We start from the raw sequence: 8416 nt of genomic DNA, 5'->3' as shown, positions 1-8416 counted from the left end.
GCATAGTGTATCGTGTAATCATTAAGTGTATCTTTTTCTATAGTCGACCATCTTGTCTGCATTTCACTAAGTTTAAGGGATAAGAAGTAAATTGTTTTTTCAACCTCTATGCGCCATCTGATCTGTGTACAGTCCATTGTCTTTCTTAGGATTGGGATAACTATATCTGTGTGCTTCATTCTTAACCCGAGTGTCTACCGTCTTGGGGATTTAATTCTTTTGTTCATCAGGCATAATAATCACAGTAATGTTACAAGCCACTTAGCTATTTGGGAACCTGTTCTCAAAGTGACTGGTTGGTATTGTTTTTTTTATCTTATGTGCATCACATATATGTATATTTTTTTAATATATATTTGTTGCTTTCGAGCAGATAGAGGAGGGTTAACAAATGGAATTGTCTTATTTATTGTTTTCTTCTTTGTCGTATGTTTACAATTCGTCCAGGCTCCCTTAATATTTGTTAGAATAACTGGTCAAAAACTTCAGCAAATGAAATGTATGTTCCGCTGTCATTGGCTATACAAACGACCTGCTTTTTGCTCACCCTCCACTGTAATGCGTGCGTTTCATGTGTGCATCTTCACGCTATATCAGGGAATTAGTTTTTTTTTTAATTTCCAAGTCATGTGATGCCATGTGTGGTTAACATCATTAAAAGACTTTTATAACATCCACATATTTCTTAATAGCTTTAAATATGTAGCCAGTCAATTCTTACACTCTATATAATGTAAACAATATAATAGTTTGTTTCCTACAACATCAAGCAAAATTAATCTGTACTAATAAGAATACATCTCAAAATGAGATGGAAAATTTAAGAGAAACCACCAGAGAGGTAGACACGAGAGTAAGGATGATTTGAATCTCCGGAACATGTGCATGTACAGACGCATATGTAAAAATCATGACTAAGAGATTCCATGTATATGTGGAAAATTATACAGCGGTGGGCCATGTCATTCACTAACAGTAAGGTTAGGAAAAACATTGAAAAGCTGTAATATGTGGAGAGATTAAAAAATCAGTTATGACAATATATGTGGATGGAAAAGGGAAACCATTAACCCATATAGGATGACGTAAATAATTATAGATTGCAAAGAACAGTGAAAAGTAATTAATGTCTTAAGGAAACAAATGCTCTTTAAATCAAACAGAAAGAAATAATTACTGTAAAGAACAGAAAGTGCCGTTGGCTTCTGTCAGATGCATTGAAGATCATGACACTTCATATCACTCGATAGTGATTTTTAGCAATGAACGAAAATCCAATATCCAAGGCACTGATTGCAGGCACTACGTCAGTCGAAGGGAGGACGAAGAATGGTTGCGGTTCAGTATTAGTGCCTATAGTTCGCTTGCAAAGTCAAATTCATTCAACCAATTACATTAATTGTTGACTGATTATTTTCTACCGTGCTTTGGCCGAAATTTGGATGATAATCCAATCTTTATGTGGGATAATGCTTCCATTCACGCACCTGACAGCATCAAGAGGTTACTTGAAGGGCATTATATTCCATGTTTGAATTGGCCTGCACAATCTCCAGGCCTCAATTTTATCAAAAACATATGACATTACATCAAGCTACAACTACACAATGACAAAATTTCAAATCGTGAAGAATTTTGGACAAAAATGAAAGTGAAATGTGATGCCCTTTAACCAGAGTTTCTGCTGAAGCCCAAAAAACTAATTCAAGGAATGCCCAAAATATTGCACGTTGTCAAATGGCAGAAGTGTTATACTACTAAATATTAATTAGTTCATTGTGTTCATGTTGTATTTGTGTTACAGTAATGTTCTAAAATTATATTAAAATAAAATTTTCCATAGTGCAGAGTTTCTTTATGCCTTCTCAATTTGAAGTCAATTTGGTAAATTAATATGAACAATAGGATATTAAAAGTCAAATATGAACAGGTAAAATTATAGAGGAATAAAAGATTACTCAAATGAGGTATTGATTTTTTCAACTGTTACATTCAATTTAGCTTAAATTTGCAGCATTTGAAAAAATAAGTGCAAACTATTTTATGCCTATATATATATATATATATATATATATATAATAAATTCCACAGCCAAACAACGTCGAAGCCCACAAGAGCCATGAATGTCAACGAAACAGAAGTCTAAGGCTCGAGCAGGCTACACTCATGTACTACATAAAGGGTTCTGTTGAGAATTCTGTACATATTTCTTAGTTCAAAAGAAAGGTTCCCAGGTATGACAAAATACACCTAAGCAAGATCGGTAGTAAGATACAAACGTTGTGAAAATAATAAGAATAAACTTGAGAACTTAAAATGAAATATAATTTTTAAAATTTATTTTATATTTTCAGAATTTTCAACAATGAAAAGAAATTGATTGATGGATAAGAAAGAGCGATCTTCATTGGTGATTTAAAAAGGTTTAAAATAATTACACATTTTTTTACATAAATTTTCTAAAGTTAAGATATACTAGCCTGGTTATAACCATACACTACATTATATATATTGTGGAATATATCTAACATGGCTGACAAACCACATTCTTGTGAAGTATGTGGTTCCTCTTTTGCACAGAAATCAACTTTGTTGAATCATATGAAAACACATACGGGAGAGAAACCACATTCATGTGAAGTATGTGGTTCTTCTTTTGCACAGAAGTCAACTTTGTTGAATCATATGACAACACATACAGGATTAAAACCACATTCTTGTGAAGTATGTTATTCTTCTTTTGCACGGAAGTCATATTTGTTGTATCATCTGAAAACACATACAGGAAAGAAACCACATTCTTGTGAAGTATGTGGGTCTACATTTGCATGGAAGTCAAATTTGTTGAGTCATATGAAAACACATACGGGAGAGAAACCACATTCTTGTGAACTATGTGGTTCTTCTTTTGCACAGAGGTCATATTTGTTAAGTCATATGACAAGACATACGGGAGAGAAACCACATTCTTGTGAAGTATGTGGTTCCTCTTTTGGAAAGAAGTCAACTTTGTTGAGTCATATGAAAACACATACAGGAGAGAAACAACATTCTTGTGATGTATGTGGTTCTTGTTTTGCACAGAAGTCATATTTGTTGAGTCATATGAAAACACATACAGGAGAGAAACCATATTCTTGTGAAGTATGTGGTTCTTGTTTTGCATGGAAGTCAGCTTTGTTGCGTCATATAAAAAGACATACAGGAGAGAAACCACATTCTTGTGAAGTATGTGGTTCTACATTTGCACAGAGGTCAACTTTGTTGAACCATATGAAAATACATACTGGAGAGAAACCACATTCTTGTGAAGTATGTGGTTCATCTTTTGCACAGAAGTCATATTTGTTGAGTCATATGAAAACACATACAGGAGAGAAACCACACTCTTGTGAAGTATGTGGTTCTTCTTTTGCATGGAAGTCAGCTTTGTTGCGTCATGTGAAAACACATTTTGTTGAATCATATGAATACACATATGGGACAAAAATATCTCCACTTGAAAAACTGTAAAATCCTTCATATCCAATGTAGTAGCAAATCTTGTGTACCCGTACCAGAAAGAACACTATTACTATGAATCCTACAGCTACATACCTAGAAAATGTAGCTAGTAAGCCTGACATAGTCATATGGGCAAGAAGGAGAATGTGGCAAGCCTAGTTGAAGTCAGCATTCCTAATGATGTTGGCCTTAACAGAGAAGAGAGGTAGAAAATAACAAAATACCACGAACTTATGTACGAAATAAAAAGAAACTGGAATCTTACGAATGTGGCAGTAATACCTCTCATTATAGAATCCCCCAGGCTAATGAAAAATTTTCAAAAAATATCTGACGAATATACTCATTGAACCACGTGCAAAATAAATACAAACAATAGCACTTGAAGGGAGGTTAAAATCTTAAAAAAGATGTGTCGCATGGAGCAACTTAATTAATAGGAGAATGTTTGGCATCCAGTAGAATGGTCCATCCCCATCAAAAACAAAGTGATAAGAAAATTAAAACAGAGAAAAAACACATTCTTGTTAAGTATATGGTTCTTCTTTTGAAGGGAAGGTAAAATTTATAGCCTGGATGCTAAAAAGATAAGAAAATTAACACATTTTTGCACAGATGTAAGATTTGATGCATTATATGAAAACACACAAGAAACAGTATCTGATGATCTTCCAATATCCATATCTCAACATTGTATTCCAACCTCATGAAATGAATCAGCAGAACAACCTCTATCAAACAAGTGGCCAACCATTTTAATGAAGATTGTTTTACAAATATGAGAGAATTAGAAAACAAGTTTCCTATTAAAATCATCCAAAGGAAAAGTTGTTAAAAATACTCCAGAACTTCCATTCCACAAAATTGGGAAAATGGGTCAAACAATATTGTGACAAGTATTTTCTGGATGCATTAACCCAGGACTATACAGGTTTAAGGACTATATAAGTTTGAAATACACAGAAATAGCGAGCATGAGCCAGTTGATATTGAGCTGTTAGGTTCTTCAAGAGGAATATACAGTGGAATTTAATGGAATGTGTAAATATATCCACATGACGATCTATAACATGTTGAATATTGAATGCTACAGAAAGTCATGGGAACAGCAGTTGGACATGTTATACACAATCCGCTATGACTATAATTCCTAAAGCTACATGCCTTGAAACGGAGCTGTTAAACCTCACATAATTAGATGAGGCAAGAAGTCACAACCTTAGAAGTTAATGTCTTCAATAACACTGGGTTAAAAGAGTCAGAGTAAAAATTAAAAAAATACCAGGTTTATGTACGACATGAAACACAGTGGAATTTTTCAACAATCTATATTTCAGTAACCAAGTGCAAGAGAGATTCAAATAATTGATCAAAAAGAGACATTAGACTCTTAAAATGATTTTTCGGTGGAAATGTATGAGATAAAGGTGACTGCCTAGCATCCGGTAGAATGCGCCATCACCAGCTTAAACAAAATAATTAAATTTAAAAAGAGCCAAACCACATTCCTTTGACGTATGTGGTTCTTTGCATAGAAGGAACATTTGTTGTGTTATATGCAAAAACATACGGAAGACAAAAGAATTTTAATAGAACATTCAATATCTATGCATTTCATATAGAGTTAAATGTGAGACCCATACTTGGACTGATGAAAATTGAAACAAAAGAAAACAGTGTATGAAATACACACACTCGTTTAATGAAAAATCCTAAGGAATATTTACACAGTATTTGTAGAAAAGCAAACGTTTGCAATGAAACGATAACATATATAACTATAAATAACTGTCTATAAATATCTATATATTCTAATTAAATTATGTGTAAGTTACAGGAGGATCTCTTCACACTAACTAAAATGTATGGGTATACTAACTATTTATCAGGAAAATTCGACACTTTGTTGCCAAAATTTCCAATTCCAAAACTCGATACTTGTTTCCAAACTTCAAACTTATAAACTCAACACTCTTTCAAGTTAAGTTGCACACGACTACGTATGTAGCATGCCTTCTTCTTACACGTTCATCCACAGTGAGAACTAAAATGTAAAATGTTGAAAAAGCTAAAAACCATATTCTTGTTATGTGTGTTTGTATTCTTGTGTTAAAAAATGTGTTATTCTCTCACGCAAAAAACATGAGAAACGAATATGATACTTTGATTTTGTTAATAATTTTCTTTTAAAAACAAAGTTTTATTCTCATGTAAATCTTTAACACCACCCAAAAGAACTGAGCTCATGTCTGAACAGGTTTTACTTTTATTTTTAAATTAAATATATTTCAATAAAACATCTATTTTATATCAAGTTTTCCTGTATAAATATCTAATTCATGTTTTAAACTTTTATCATTGTTATTCTCGTACAAATCTTTATTGTGAAACATTTTTGGACTACGATTCACGTTCAATAAGTAATGAGCCTGACCCACTTCCGTTTCTCTGATCTAATAAATATGTTGCATATTTATATCTCTGTTCAGAGTTGTACTTTGTGTTAAGTGTGAAATGGAGCATGTCAAGTGTCATGCAGTGATCGGTACTCTTTTTGCAATCAAGCACACCACGGGACACACTATAAAAAACTTTATGAAATTAAAAGAAACGATGTCACAGCATATTCTTGTAAAACGTTGAAATTGTGATTTCCAATATGAAACTCTGTAACAGCATCACCTTGGTCTGATTTTCACATTTTGAAGCCTGAAAATTGTTTTTGAAATGAACGCCTTTGCCAGATGATACAGCTTTAATTCTGATTTAAAAGATGCGAGAAATGTGTAACTCTATGATGTTTTTATCTAGAAAACAAATTAATAACTGTGACAATTTTCGTTGTTCTACTTATATGAGAAATTAGACCAAGGCATTACGTACTGAACGCCTGTCTTAACAATTTTATATTTATTAACGAACATTTTTAGTGGCATTTTCTCCTTCCAAATCATACAATAAAGCAAGAGTGTTGAACAACATCCGATTATCATTTACTGTTGCAGCATCAGGATATCGATTTCCATGGACTATTGCTGGATTAGTTGAGTATAATTTTTTGAATAAAAAATTGATGAAAACGAAATTTTATAAGAAAACATGTTTATATTTACAATTTTTTAAGGATATAATAGTTAATTTCAATCATTAAGGTTCTTTATTAAAAGTCGTGTTTGGTACTGAAAGCAAAGTAAGTAAGCACAAAGCTTTGTAGATTTGTGAGTCAATATGTTCATAGTGTGAATCATATGCACATGTAAGTAAAATATGTATATGTACTGACATGCAGAAGTTCAAGAGTAATGTGAACAAACATCTTGCTACTTATCTCCCTTCATTATGCCCCTGCAACCTATGTCCCAGATAGTAGCCCCCCCTACTTCAAAGTTTGTTTGGGATGAAAATTGATTAAAAAAAGTTTTGTTTTAAATATGCGTGCATGGTACTGTGTATGTGTGTTAGTTTACCTTGTTCTGTTTTGTTTGTCCATAGCTTTGTATAGCAATTTCTGTTCCCCTGACTCCCCTAATGTATAATAATATCTGCATTAGATGAAGAAATCTGATTTTTTTTACCTAAGGCATTAGTTATACAGGATTTGTTAATTTGACTTAATGTAACATTTTAATGTTCAACAAAAGCCCATACACTTTAATAAACTTTAACGAAAAAGAATTACAGATGTAGTAAAACATAATGAGGATTCAAATTTTTATTTAATGAAAAATTGTTTATGGGAGGAAAGACCAATATCTAATTAACTAATCAGTTTTTCTTAACGATGGGAATGGAGAGATGCAGCTGGACAGACATATACGTCACAGTGGCTTAGATTTTCTCTACATTTTCACATGCATCTTGCATGTCATGCTTCTCAATTCTAACTTCTTGCATGCATCTTTAATGTAACATGTTTTAATGTTCAACGAAATACACTTTTACAAACTTAACGAAAATTACAGGTGTTCTTGCATGTCATGCTTCTGAATTCTAACTTGCATGCATCTTGCATGTTATGCTTTTGAATTCTAACTTGCATGCATCTTGCATGTAATGTTTCTTGCATCTTGCATGTAATGCTTCTCAATTCAAACTTCCTTCTTTGCCATATCATGTGACACTTGCGCCACCTGCAACACAGTATATTTCAATTTGCCGACAAATTATCCTTAGATGTAATACTCTAACCCCTGCCCAAATTCATATGAATTGCCAAAATTGTCATAGGCGTACGGTCCCCATATATAGCATTAAGAATGTTATTTTCCTAGTTTAATACAATTAGTTAATGGTCGAAATATTTTGAGTTAATATGATCTTGTGAGAACTTACTTGTTTTGGAATTAATCACCACTAAAAAGTATACGTAGGTACTGTACTAAGTTTATTTTGCAATCCTTAAATATATACAAAGTATACGTAGGTACTATACTAAGTTTATTTTGCAATCCTTAAATATATACAAAGTATACGTAGGTACTATACTAAGTTTATTTTGCAATCCTTAAATATATATAAAGTATACGTAGGTACTATACTAAGTTTATTTTGCAATCCTTAAATATATACAAAGTATACGTAGGTATTATACTAAGTTTATTTTGCAATCCTTAAATATATACAATATATGCACATCTAAAAAGAAATATAATTAGCTGAAGAAATTTCTTGCTAATAATTTTGTAGTGGAATTTGCGTTATCGTATATAGTTAATATATAGTCAAAACCTTCTGCACGAACAACATACAATAATTAAATTCTATTCTAAAATCTACATTTGTACATATACTATGCTAAGTTATTAATAATCGGAATCTAGTTTTCTAAAAACGGAACAACTACTGTGATAGAAAAGAAACACATTTGCCCTGTGACAGCAAGAGGTTTTACCTACAAGCAGATCCTTCTGGG

This window comes from Euprymna scolopes, chromosome 46 (assembly GCF_053919585.1).
Source record: "Euprymna scolopes isolate OS-2025 chromosome 46, ASM5391958v1, whole genome shotgun sequence".
In the NCBI taxonomy this organism is placed as follows: Eukaryota; Metazoa; Mollusca; class Cephalopoda; order Sepiida; family Sepiolidae; genus Euprymna; species Euprymna scolopes.
This window is presented reverse-complemented; position numbering follows the sequence as displayed.